We start from the raw sequence: 13,259 nt of genomic DNA on the forward strand, positions 1-13,259 counted from the left end.
CAGCATGCACAACAACTTTTGGATGATTGTAATTCTCGCAACCCGCCCAATGGATGGTATCCGCCAATTCAGCTGACAGTACAAACAGAAAAAGGTTAAAGCTATATTGAGACCCTGTGAACCAAAATAGCTGGGGAGAATTTTCATTAAAAAGCAAGAGAAAGCTAACCACTTTGCATGGACCCTGGCTATAGTCATGGTTGAAATTCCCTCACAAAGCTCTCATCACAATGCTCCACTGACTTTGATAAATTCCATTCCACATAGCTTCAACCCATTGATGCCCCGGCACACTCACCCCATGCACACACAAACACAGACAACAGTGTAGCATGCACGTTCACGTAAACACACAAGAGGAGGGAGAGAAAAAGAAAGATAGGCATGAATTCAGTGCCCTTAGGAGGGAGAAGAAGAATGAACCCAGGCTTCCTTGCTCACCATTTCATTGCCAGAGAAAACACACTTTCCTGTGGCTTTTTTATTTTTTTCTACTGTCACCCTCGAGGGACCGATGCTCCCTTGTGCACGGTACCGTCTGTCCTATATTTTAGCTTTTTTTTTTAAATATCTGGTAAGTATCTGAGAGGACACACTATTGGTTGAAATCCATTCTTCCTTCGAAACCTTCCTGAAGAGCTTGCGTGCCATAACTCACACAGTCACTCATGCTTCGCAGCCAAGCCCAGGAGCTTCCTCAGAAAGAGGAAAATTCGGAACGCATGGAGAAACATTCGCTACTCTGAACACTTGTCTTTACCGTGAAAGGAAAACACATGCACAATGACATATGAAGGTTGAGGAAATTGTGAACATGCAAAATATGCTGCTGCAATGCTGATGGTTTTTTTTTTTAAGGAAAAACAATATAAAACTGATCTGAACGCTCCTCTGTCATGAATTCTTCCCATCAGCTATCACTGCAAAGACACGGGCCTGCTAAATTAAATCCAGCCTGTTGAGAATATAGCTATTTTTACCAGCATCGTGAGACTGAGAGTCAATCCAAGCTGGAGCTGCCTATAAAGAGGAGAGGCAATCTTAGTTCTGAATGGGTCTGAACGCTCAATCAGCAATACACTGCACTCCAAAGGAAAAAACGCAACCGCTTCAATCCTGACATTGATTTCTTTTTCGCTCCCCTCTCAAACATTGTCTTCGTGATCACAGACAGTCGCATAACTCCACATATACTGACGGAAATGAGTGTCTATGATTTTTCGCTCAGATAAAGCATGCAGTGCTATCGATGCGCTAAGCATTTTTCTCATGAATTGCAGATTGCAATGCAGAGCTCAAGCTCAGCATCAGCCTCAATATGGTTATCAAAAGCTCTAATGACCTGGCACAGTTAAGAGTTGCAACAACTTCAAACCAATGTAATATTGCATCAAACCACAAGAGGGGGAGGCACCACCTATTTTATTCCCAATAGCAGAACATCAGAGCAGGATGACGGGCTTAATGTAAAATCCACTGCAAGAACAGCTTTCATGCTGTGGCGTCCAATTCGAGGGGAAATTTGCAGCATCGATCAAAAAGGGACGCACCGGACAAATTACATGCAGATATACCAGAGAACAGAGACACAAATCAATGCAGGCCTGTCTCAGCCTGTTTTGATAACAGCTATAAACCCCAGAGGCTGCCAGTGATATGCTCCACTGACTGCAATCTATTATATAAATATGTTAACATTTTACATGCATGTCTACTATCTGCCCAAATCTCTATTTTGCAGCAGTAATTTAGATTTGTATCACAAACTGGGAAATAAAAGGGACGAATAGGATGTGCAGTGTTATCAGTTGACCAGTAGGGGGAAATATATGCATATTAAGTGGCTGAGTCATTGCCAAAGAGCTTTTACTGCAGTGCCAGGAGCAGGAAGAGGAATCTTAAGTTTTAAGGCAAACACACACTTATAATTACAAACAAGATCAATTATTGAAAACAGGCATTGACTCTAGAATGGTTTGATATGTATGAACTACTAATACACAAAATATATTCATGATGCCACTGAAAGCACTCAAGTGTTGTTTGACAACAGGGGTTTTGCTGTACATTTTGGGTAATTGCATCATTATTTTGTAAATAGCATAAATCTGCATAATCTGCATAATCTGCAATAACTGCATAATCTCAACATTCAACAAAACAATGTTGTCACACGAGCCCTGTAGCTGTTGACCACATCACACCATCCTCCTCACTAGTAGATTGAGTTTGTTCTGTTGCCATGGAAATGGAAATGTTAAAACTTTCCGTGATCTAAGCACCTGTAAAAAAGTAAGCATGCAGGCTCTATAATCTCTATCTTTACTTGTTTATGTGTATGTATGTAAGCATGTGTGTGTGTTTTTGCATGTTTAATTAATTGGCATAAGAGGTATACTGGCATGCCATGAGAAAAAAATATATGAGTACATTATACATATAAGAAAGATTTATATTGTGGCACAAAACACAGCTACCTGATGGATTTTTGATCCACAGGACCATGCTGAGATCGTGTTATATCTGACTTGATACCAGAGGAGAAATCCTTTGTTCTCGCCTGCTCTTATCTGCTGTGCCTCAAATTACTATAGTGTGTCCTTAGTAACATTTCCAGATGGATGAATGAAAGAAGATTGACACTTGTCATGCATAAAACCTCCCCCTGTGGAGTAAAAAAAAATCTATTATTGATTCCCACTGCTCCATGGGTTTAGTGTTTGACCGTATCTCCACATCAAAATCACTGGAGTCCACAAAGGATTATGTTTAGGGCTGGCTGCAGGTCGATTTGCTTGTGACCATTTGCACTGATGCAGTTCTTACTTCTGCAGAGAAAGGCGGAGGAGAGATGTTATCTTGAATCACATTTTGTTTGACATGTTCATTTTTTTTTTTAAATCTTACAAGCTGATAGTTTGGGCAGTTACAGACGAACAAGATTGTATCCTTTGTTCACCAGGCTCAAATACGGTCTGTTAGCACGCTATCAGCACAGTATATTTAAAAACTAATCAGATAAACCCACTTGACCACCAGCTCCGTCTGCATCAGCACCTATTCAAATTACTCATCACATTTTATGGCTAGTGGGGAAAAAGAATTTGCACAACCCCTGGTTGATTGGAACGACAGTGTTGGAGCCTGTGTATTACTCATAAATATAGCAATAAAGTATAGATCAACAAAGGGGCGGGGTGGGTGGACGGGGGGCATGTCACAGAGTTATTTGCAGACCTGCAGGCGTGTGTGCTGCATACTGATAAAGCTGAAACCCCACAGACACTGTATGAATCCCCAGATGCAACAGTGAGGTGAGCGCTCTCGCAGTGGAGACGGTGAGCACTAATTCATAAAGCCCACTGGGCCCAGCACGATCAATACAGCATACAGATTTCTTTTTACATCTTGGAGGTGAAAATAAGCTGTTTGAAATTTGTTTATTTCCCAAAAGCTAACTGATGGGCACTCACACTCTTTACACAACCATCAAAAGACCTGCTAGGGATGAACTGCATGGAGACATTTTATACTTCAGAATAAAAACACTTTGAAGACAGTTGGGGGGAAAAAAAACATCTGCGCCCTTCCCTGAAGCCTGAAGAATATAGTAATTATACCATTAAAAACTCAAAAAGACTTAAAAAACTGCACTAGAAATTTAGTCCAATAATGCTGAGTTTTGGCACTTCACATGGTAACAGGCATGCCAGGAAGACAAATTGTGGTTTTAAACTTTAATTGTAGTTGCAAGAAAAATCTATTTTTGAAATCTGTAACTAAATTTTGCCCACACTACACACTACAGTTTTACTGATGGATGGATTTGCCACATCAAGCAAAGTTGTCAAACATATGAAAGTGTATATTTTTTTGAAAATAAGGGAAGGCAATCAGTCACTCCTTGGTGCGTTGATGGGTCCTCAGGAGCCGAGCATTAACAGGAGCCCCGACAGGAGGAATAAAAATAAAGAGATTAAAGCAGCTTGCTCAGAAGCTGTGATTAAAGAGGAATGAATCAAAGTTCTCCATCATTTGCCTTAGTGACACAGATGTCATAACAGAGTAGTGTCAAAGTGAAGCAGGCAGGAGTTAAATTGTTTGTTACAGTAATTATCTTTCTTTTTCCCGATACAAGTTTGGCAGATTGCCACGCGCTGTTTTTTCTTTTCAACATCACCTCATTTTGCCCTTTCCTTTTACTAAAATGTCTACGCAGACAGCTATGACACACATAGACATATTGTCAGCCCACACACAAAACAAATGACTGATTCTGTATATAAATATAAATGCTTATCTATGTTAGAATGTGTCACAAAGTTATCTGTGCCGTGGCCAGCCGTTAATGGTCATTGCGTGATCAATAGGATGAAATATCCCAGAGATTCAATGTTAATGCTCGTAGCAAAAGAATATTTTTGTTTCCCATTTTCCAAACAACAGGCAACATTGTTTTTCTTTTTATCAAGACCACAATCCCCCATGACCTTAACCAAGTCGTTATTAATGTAACCATTACATTACATTACAGTCATTTAGCAGACGCTTTTATCCAAAGCGACTTACAGGAAGTGTATTCAACATAGGTATTCAAGAGAACTACTAGTCACCAGAAGTCATAAGTGCATCTCCTTTCTTAAACAAGCATCTTAAAGCATAAACCAGAGCAAAAGTACAGAAACAAACTAATACGAATACAATAAGTGTAACAAACTAATACGAATGCAATAAGTGCTACGAGGAAGGCTCAGGGTAGTACTTCTTGAAGAGGTGAGTTTTCAGCCTGCGCCGAAAGATGGGCAGTGACTCTGCTGTCCTGACGTCAGTGGGGAGTTCATTCCACCACTGAGGGGCCAGGACAGAAAAAAGCTGTGACCGGGTGGATCGGCCGCAGGGACCTCTGAGCGACGGGGCAACCAATCGCCCCGAGGCAGCAGAGCGAAGTGGTCGGGCGGGGGTGTAGGGCTTGACCAAGGCCTGGAGATAGGAAGGAGCTGTTCCTTTCACTGCCCTGTAGGCTAGCACCAGAGTCTTAAACTGGATGTGAGCTCTTACAGGGAGCCAGTGTAGGGAACGGAGAAGGGAAGTTGTGTGGGAGAACTTGGGGCGATTGAACACCAGACGTGCTGCAGCTTTCTGGACAAGCTACAGAGGTCTGATGGCCGACGCCGGGGCTCCGGCAAGTAGTGAGTTGCAGTAGTCCAGGCGGGAGATGACCAGAGCCTGGATGAGCACCTGCGCCGTCTCGTCAGTGAGGAAGGGGTGAATCCTCCTGATGTTGTAGAGGAGGAATCTGCAGGAGCATGTGACCGATGCAATGTTTGCTGAGAACGACAGGTGGTCGTCCAGGGTCACACCCAGATTCCTCACAGTCCGAGTTGGCGTCACCACGGCATCGTCAATGGTGATGGACAGGTCTCGGTGCGGGCAACCCTTCCCCGGGAGGAACAGTAGCTCGGTTTTGTCCAGGTTGAGCTTCAGGTGGTGTGTCGCCAACCATGACAACAAAGAAATAAAACAGCAATTTTAAATGTTCATAAACCTAAGCAAGTTGTGACTGTACATACACACAGCCAAACCTCATCCATTGTCAGACTTGTCACATCATAAAATTGTGAAAAAGTGATTGACTGTTCCAACAATTATTTCCAACCGTTTTGAATGGCAAAGACAAATGATGATGACCTTGGGTTGGAAAGCTATGCTGTTGATCCTGTATTAGTATCTAAGATATCAATATGTGGGATTCTCAGACATATCTTAGTTCAGTAATCTGGATGGCGGTTGTACAATCTCCATAAGAGCAGTAAACACCAACATGCACTAAAGGCACGCGTCAACAGAGGAAAGAGAAGCTCTGATTACAACACACAAAGAGGTAGACATATCTCCGCTATGTCCTTATATAGACAATAGTTTTTTGATGGTATATTACAACACAGTCTCACAGCAATTTGTGAAAACGCAATCTATTGGTTTCGTGTACAGGGACATAAATTGTTTTTTTCATTTTCTTGGAATGGCTTTTTCTGGGACGACATTAGGTTAAAAACAAAAGTTAAGTCTAGGCAACAAAACCACTTATTCAGGTTATGGAAAAACATCTTGGCTGGCAAATCGAGCTATTTACATCACTTTAGTCTGCAGAAACGCATGAATATAGAACTCTCTGAAATTGTTTCATAATTAAAAATATTTAGTTAGTTTGATTTTTATATTATATGGTAAACCTTCCAAAAGGACCGAAAATGAATAATGCCAACTAGGTATAGATAAACATCTAAATCAGCCTTTCTCCACAGCTGCCTACATGCTGTATGAAGGCCTGCCTCTCAGTTGATCCGCTCTCTTTACAGTCATATGAAGCTGGAGGGTCTACTCTCTAAAACCAGGTCAGCAGTGAACTGCACGCCCCTATTCTGCTTTTTTCATCACTTTAGTTGGCAGAAACACATGAATATAGACCTTTCTGCTGCAATGCCAGATCAGGCCAAAGGCGTACAGTTGGGGGGGGGCCAATGGCTCCTTCCCCACTTCCTAGCCCCCTACAGCTGGCCGCCTTGCCTCGGACCACACCCTTTTCTGAGCTATGGTCTCATCTATACACCTGTAAAAACTGCATTTGCACAGTTGTGACACTATCGCGTTGACAAATATGACGGACAGAAAGTGCAGCAAAATACTGAATAACCACCTCTGTGGTAGTTTTCACTACAGTTTCCACAACCAAATATAGCCAGGATGTGAAAACATTGTTGCTGGTAATATTGACATGAATGCACGCCATAGATAAATATCTTCTTTAGCATATCTCCACACAGCTGCTTACATACTGAATGGAGACCTTCCCTTTCAGTTGATTCGCTTTCTTTACCCTCATATGATGATAGAGGGTGTGCGTTCCCTCCACAGTCCCAGATTTAAGTGACGATTGAAGTAATAAAATCAATACAAAGCCAAAGAAATCGGAATCCAATTGGTTTTCAGATGCTTTGTTTTTATTAAAGTGCTCTGATTTCACTTTCTTTTCTTCTTTGAGACTTTGAAAGGAGCTGTGCCAGTTGAGTCCCTGCTCTGAATAGTCAAGGCTCCTCTAAGTTGTCTGATGGCGCAACAACTCTGTTAAGTGAACATTTATTGCTCTCTATGTCGAGAGTAAAACTTTAAAAATCAATCCTATAAGTGAAAGTGAGCCAAAAGGCCTTTTTAATTGCAGACACTTTGACTTGTCATAGCAGGACAAGCACAGGTGAAACAAATTTAGTTAACGATGACTCAGTTTCATTAAGTGTCGTTAGCCATGCCAGTGAGCCAGCGTGCACAATACCAGCATCTTGAAAATATAGCTCCGCTACATTGAATGCACTCGTTTTTAAATAATTTACCCTTGTGTGTTTCCTGCTGTAATGAGCTAAAATGTCAGCTGTGAGAAGAGAACTCTAACATTGGAATAATTTGTTGAGCAAGTTTGAGGCATGACTGAGTTAAAGCATGGAGGACTTTAGCAGAACCATTAGACGGTCTACTGGTACTTTAACTCTGCTTTACCTTTCCACTGGTACACATATATATATATATATATATATATATATATATATATATATATAACACAATTTAGTTTGACATCTGTGCACGGACAGTTTGTTTCCTCCGTTGTCCTCTACAGTGTTCTGCTAGCAGCAGCGTGGATTCTGCTCAGCACTATCACACTTTGAAAATGCGATTTAAGCATCCAGACTGAGACGTAGAAATCTGGTTGGAAGCGATTTTCAAACCAGGATCTGATTTGCAAAAAAAATGCATTAAATTTTAAAATCTAAAAATTTTAGCTGACAGTCTTTCAAATAGTGAAACTGATAATGCCTGAATTCCATTTAGCTGCTTCAGTTTCAGCATCCTGACTCTGGTATTGTCAGCGGACATGTTGACTCATTATAATGGAAAAACGCAAGTGTCATTATAAAGTTAACAGTTGTTTTTTTCAAGTGTCTCAGTAAGTAATGACAGTGACAGTGAGCTAGCATGCACAATACCAAGACCCTGAAACTGAGGCAGCTAAATGGAATCCAGCCATCTCCATTTTATTATTTACACTTTTTTCCTACTGTGTCTTGATCACTGTATATCCATAAATGATGATGTTTCATCAATAATATGTCTTTCAATTTCAGTCCACTGACTTGTCAGCGAGATTGTTCTAATGGCGAATACTTCTTGGCATCATCAGCGTAGCTATGTAGTTACTTACGCACACAACGTTACCACAGCAACCCATGCCGATAGGTCGGTGATATCTGATCACACAAATAACGTTGCAAACGTAGCCAAACTGTCTTCTGTGAAAAGGGCCTACTCTGGGAGTCTCCTGTTGCTCCAGACATGCCGCTCCACACCTGCCCACCAACTGTCACTAATGAGTTTCCTGCCTCAGCTCATCATCTGACCCAGCTGTTCCTTGTCAGCAATCAGTCCCAGTTTGCAGTCTGCCTGCATATGCCACATTGTTTCCTTGTTAACTACCATTCCTCCTTTAAGATATTTTTATCACACTTGTTCAGCCTTTTAAATCTCCTTCTTGGAATCATAATTGTGATCCAGGGTTAAACTAAGCTTTCATCAGCATGAGCTATTAGTCATTGATCATTACCACATTCATTTAAAGAACCTAGTGCATATCCCACATTAGATGGGAAAGAGAGTGCTGTTCTTCAAGCAGAGATGAAGAACTTTCAAGGTTTTTTTTCAATGTGAAATAAATGGAACAAATGAAAGCTTGATGGAAAAATCACTAATGATCAACTCTTTCTCTCCTTTCTGATCTTCAAAAGGAATAAAGGCAGAGTGGCACCAGGGAGAGAGAGGAGGATGAGTGACACGCAGCACTGGGGTTTATGAAGTTATTATTTTAAAACACTAGCATTAACAATTTCACTGATGAGAGATACAGGTAGTACACAACATAAACCATTAACCCTTAATGAGAAAGAATGTAATAGCCAAGTTGGAGTACTGTGATGATATTCTTGACTTGCCACAAAGTGAAGTTGAATTATGTGTTTGATACAAATCACAATAATTAAATGACACTTATTCTTTAGAAATGCTACACAAAGCACATCTAAATTAAATATATTTCTCATGCTTTTAGAGTAAGAATCATGGTTGGTACAGAAATAGTTGCAGGGGGGGCAGAAGGTTGAAGAAGATTATTAACATCGTTTTCGATCACAACTCAAAACCTTGGCCAAAGGAAAACATAAACCCATCTGAAAAGGTTTTCAAAACAAACTAAAGAATATCAATCAGTTGACATGTCACTGATAGGAGTCAAAAACATCCCAGGCAGAGGAGGTTTGTTGGTGATTTGACAACAGACCACTTTTTTGTATTTATTTTGTTCCTGCAAACTATTTTAAAATAAAAGACTGAGCTCCATACAAGTTTCTGTTGTCATGAAGACACCTTAATCAGGGTAACTGATTGACATGACATGATAAAGAATACAAATGTCATGTTTTCCTTTCCATGTCCAGTAGAACCAAATACGTTTGACACTAAGTGTCCTTGTGGCAAACAAAACACACCTATCTTTGTTCATCGACAAACAAAGAATATGCGGCTAAAAGGCATTTTCTTTTTCACATCTAACAATGTGAAACATGTTCAGGTTTTCACGACTAGAAATCAGCATTAAGAGACAATGTTCACTAATCATAACTAAGTAAACACAATCGATTGTTGTCGATTGTTAGCAGGTAAGTAACAAGTTAGGTGCAATCTTTTGTTTTCTGAATTTTACATTATCCCTTCATGTTCTCTCCTGCATGTAAGGAATCAGAGACTTAATATTTATAACCACATTCGTTTTGCCTTCTAAGAACATATTGTGGTCTGAATCAATAGACTTTTTTACATGAAAGAAGCACAGATAAACTGCGGGTTATTCCCCACTTTGTCAGAGAACACGATGTTGTTGTGATCGTTAATTCTCAGAAAAGAAGTCTCTCGTGAAGTGAGGCATTTGTAACATCGGAGTAGATATGCAGTTACTTAACAAAGGACTGGATTCACCACATTGTGTGAATGTATCCCGCTCGATCCCCTGAAGGGGCGGCAGAAGGAGATCATATGATTGTCCACAAGATCTGTGTCATCCAGCAGTCAGGGGAGAACAAAACAAGCCCGACAGGACGAGCGCTATGGTCAGACTCCCCAGATTCAAAGCGCCTGTCAAAGCGCATTTGGTTTTAGATTCGAACAAACATAAAGTAATCCAACTTGAGTTTGCCGTGAGTTGCATTACTCACTACAATCTGATCATAAACATGACTTGATGTAGATGAAAGTTCATATTGACATAACGGTCCCACTTGGGAGTGAGTCATAATCTGATCGACCGTCTAATCAGAGGAAACTGCACATTATAATGGAAACTTGCATGGGAGTGCACACACAGGGGACATTATTTCTAGATGTTATGACAGAAGAAAACAACCTTAAGGCCTTGGTGTGGTTTCAGACTGATGTATTATTAGAATGCTGTCACAATCATTTTGTTCTTCATTATTTTGTTGATGTTTTCATACATATACATACATGTGAAGTTCATGTGAAGAGAAAAACATTCCCTGGTTATTTAGAAATGAAAAATTGGCCTTCATAGCCAGAGGAGATATGCAAATGAGGCTGCAAACCAATGGGAATCCCCCAAACAACACTGTAGGACTGTACTTTGACACTGAACTCTCCTCAGCTCGTGTTGACCTTTCCCATTGTGTTCGTGACATGTCTGATGCCTCGGAACACAATGGATGCATCACAAGTCCCTTATTTGATATTATCTCGCTCCGTGTCTCTCACTTGAACTGGAGGTTGTTCTGGTCCGCCATCTAGAAGGCCGTCTCATATTTGTTATTCTGGTCTGAGGAGAGAGGATCAAGGAGTGAGGAGGGACGACTGACACGCGCCCTCATTGTTTAGCAGTTATTTGATTGATCGAACTGATTGGATACAATTCTTAATATCATAAAATGTCATGCCGGAGTGACGAGAGATCACAGATTTAACTCAAGTGTATCCCTCCTAAATTGAGCGTTTTCTGATTCTCTGTTTTCTTAAAAAAAGGTGGTAATTGTAGGTCTGAACAACAAAAGGATCACAAACTTTATTTGTTTATTAAAAATATTTGTGTTTTCATGATCTGTTATTTTCCCCATTAACTTTTATTACGGATCCAATTAAAGTCAGAAAGAGCAGTTCTGTCATAAAAAAAATGTCTTCCATAATTTATTGCCATTTCATTTCAGTCACGTGAGGTTGATAATTCCTGTGCTCCAGGTTTTAAATGACTAACATCATTTAAATTTTCCTCGACACATTTAGCCTAATAAATAATTAGATAACAGAGAAGAAACATGCAATGATCACTGGATGACTTTATCAATATTAGTGCAATACACATCAAAAAATACGTTGTTCCAGATGACGCTTCAGTGGAAAGGATGTCTCATTTCTCTAAAAACATACTGCTCTCCAGATCACAAACTTTTACTTTCAGTTCATACTCCACCTGCCCTCACAAAGTAGTGCATGCAGTAACATTCAACTGGGAGTACTTGGTCATAACATTGCACCCTGAACTTTGACCCTCTTGCTCATATATCGCCTCTACAGAGGATTTCGGGTCTGAATGGCCAGAAAAGCATGATGGCTTGCATACTGCACAATTTCGACCCCATGAAGTAGGACATCCTGGTATTTTTGTCAAACTGCATTGGACATACTAAAAAGCTTTTCTGGCCTACTAAATGGTATGGTACCATGGGTTTTGGAACACACAGATTTCTTGTTACCTCTTTACTCGCATGGTTTCTCCATGCCTCCCTGGTGGGAGGGACTTAGATGTAAGGAAAAGACGCAAGTGAGGAAAATGCAATTTCTTTCTCTAAATGTGAATAATAAACTTAAAGAGGAACTAAACCCCAGAGTTTTGGCTGAAGCGCCTCCACCCTGCAATCAAAAAATAGCTAGCTGGATAGGGCTTGGCCTACATTACTTTAACATATAGCCAGATGTCACCGTTTTTAAAGCTGAACTAGGCAACATCAACCTCTCTTTCGGCTGCCTTTTATCACTCTGCTAAGCCCCGCCCACAAAATGATGGACCAAACATGCACTGCATTTTGCTGGGCTTGAAGGGGAACATCAAGGTTGACAATCGTTGTCACTGCAAACTTACATCTGTTCTGAGTGGTATTTATGTCAGATGCAGAAGCAAGAAACAACAGTATAAATTAGAGTAATTTGGGTGAGTGGTAGATTGCAGCATAAATAACACTTCAATCCAAATTTTAAATTGTGTCTTTTCAGGGTTTATTTATTCATTTACTTATGCTACCCAACCGTCCATGATGTTACCAGAGTTTTTAGTAACAGCGTAATAGGCTTACTGTAACTAACTAAGTCAAAGAAGCCTATAGTAAAGTTCAGTTGTTGGTATATGTTTATTTCTAACATTAGAGATTCCAGAGCCCTGAAGACTAAGCAGGCTTTGTGACTGATGATCCTTTACATACTCCCGAAGGCCAGCACTGAGTTAGAGGGCAGGCCAGGGGACGGGGTTTGTGTCAGAGGGGCAAGAAGAGGTCAGGGTCAAGGTCGAGGTCAAGGGTCAGGGAGCACTACTAGCCACATTGACATGGCCTGAATTCAGTAGCTGAAAGCACAGTGCACTTAGGATGAACAGATATCCATAACAGTTTATACTCTTTTGTAGCCTATAAATATTCAATGCATTTCAACAACTAAATAAACCAATCATCTCTATCTACTGTCATCACAGGACAGAATCCCTGCAATGCAACAGTGCCTGCAGCTACTGTAGATGTGACATTTAGAGTTGAAATGTTTTACTGATTAGTTGATTGACAGAAAAAAGTCTTACAATTTGAATAATAGATTAACGGTCTAGTCATACATCAAGGATAATTGCTGTTTACCTTTTCAATTAGCTTATGCTAATCGCTGGTATTCAACCAGTTGAGGGCAATTGTTATGCATATTCAAAACACAATATGTAGAATTCAAATACTCTTCACTAAAATGTCAAGATAAGATAACACCTCTAAATGCCCATATACATTATTTTTCAGCTGAAAGAAATGGTGTGGGGGTTAACATTGACCATAGCATGCAATTATCATGAGCAAGGATGAAGAGATGTTGATCTTATCTTTGACAAAAAAATCATATGACAT

This window comes from Anoplopoma fimbria, chromosome 4 (genome assembly GCF_027596085.1).
Source record: "Anoplopoma fimbria isolate UVic2021 breed Golden Eagle Sablefish chromosome 4, Afim_UVic_2022, whole genome shotgun sequence".
NCBI classification, from domain to species: Eukaryota; Metazoa; Chordata; class Actinopteri; order Perciformes; family Anoplopomatidae; genus Anoplopoma; species Anoplopoma fimbria.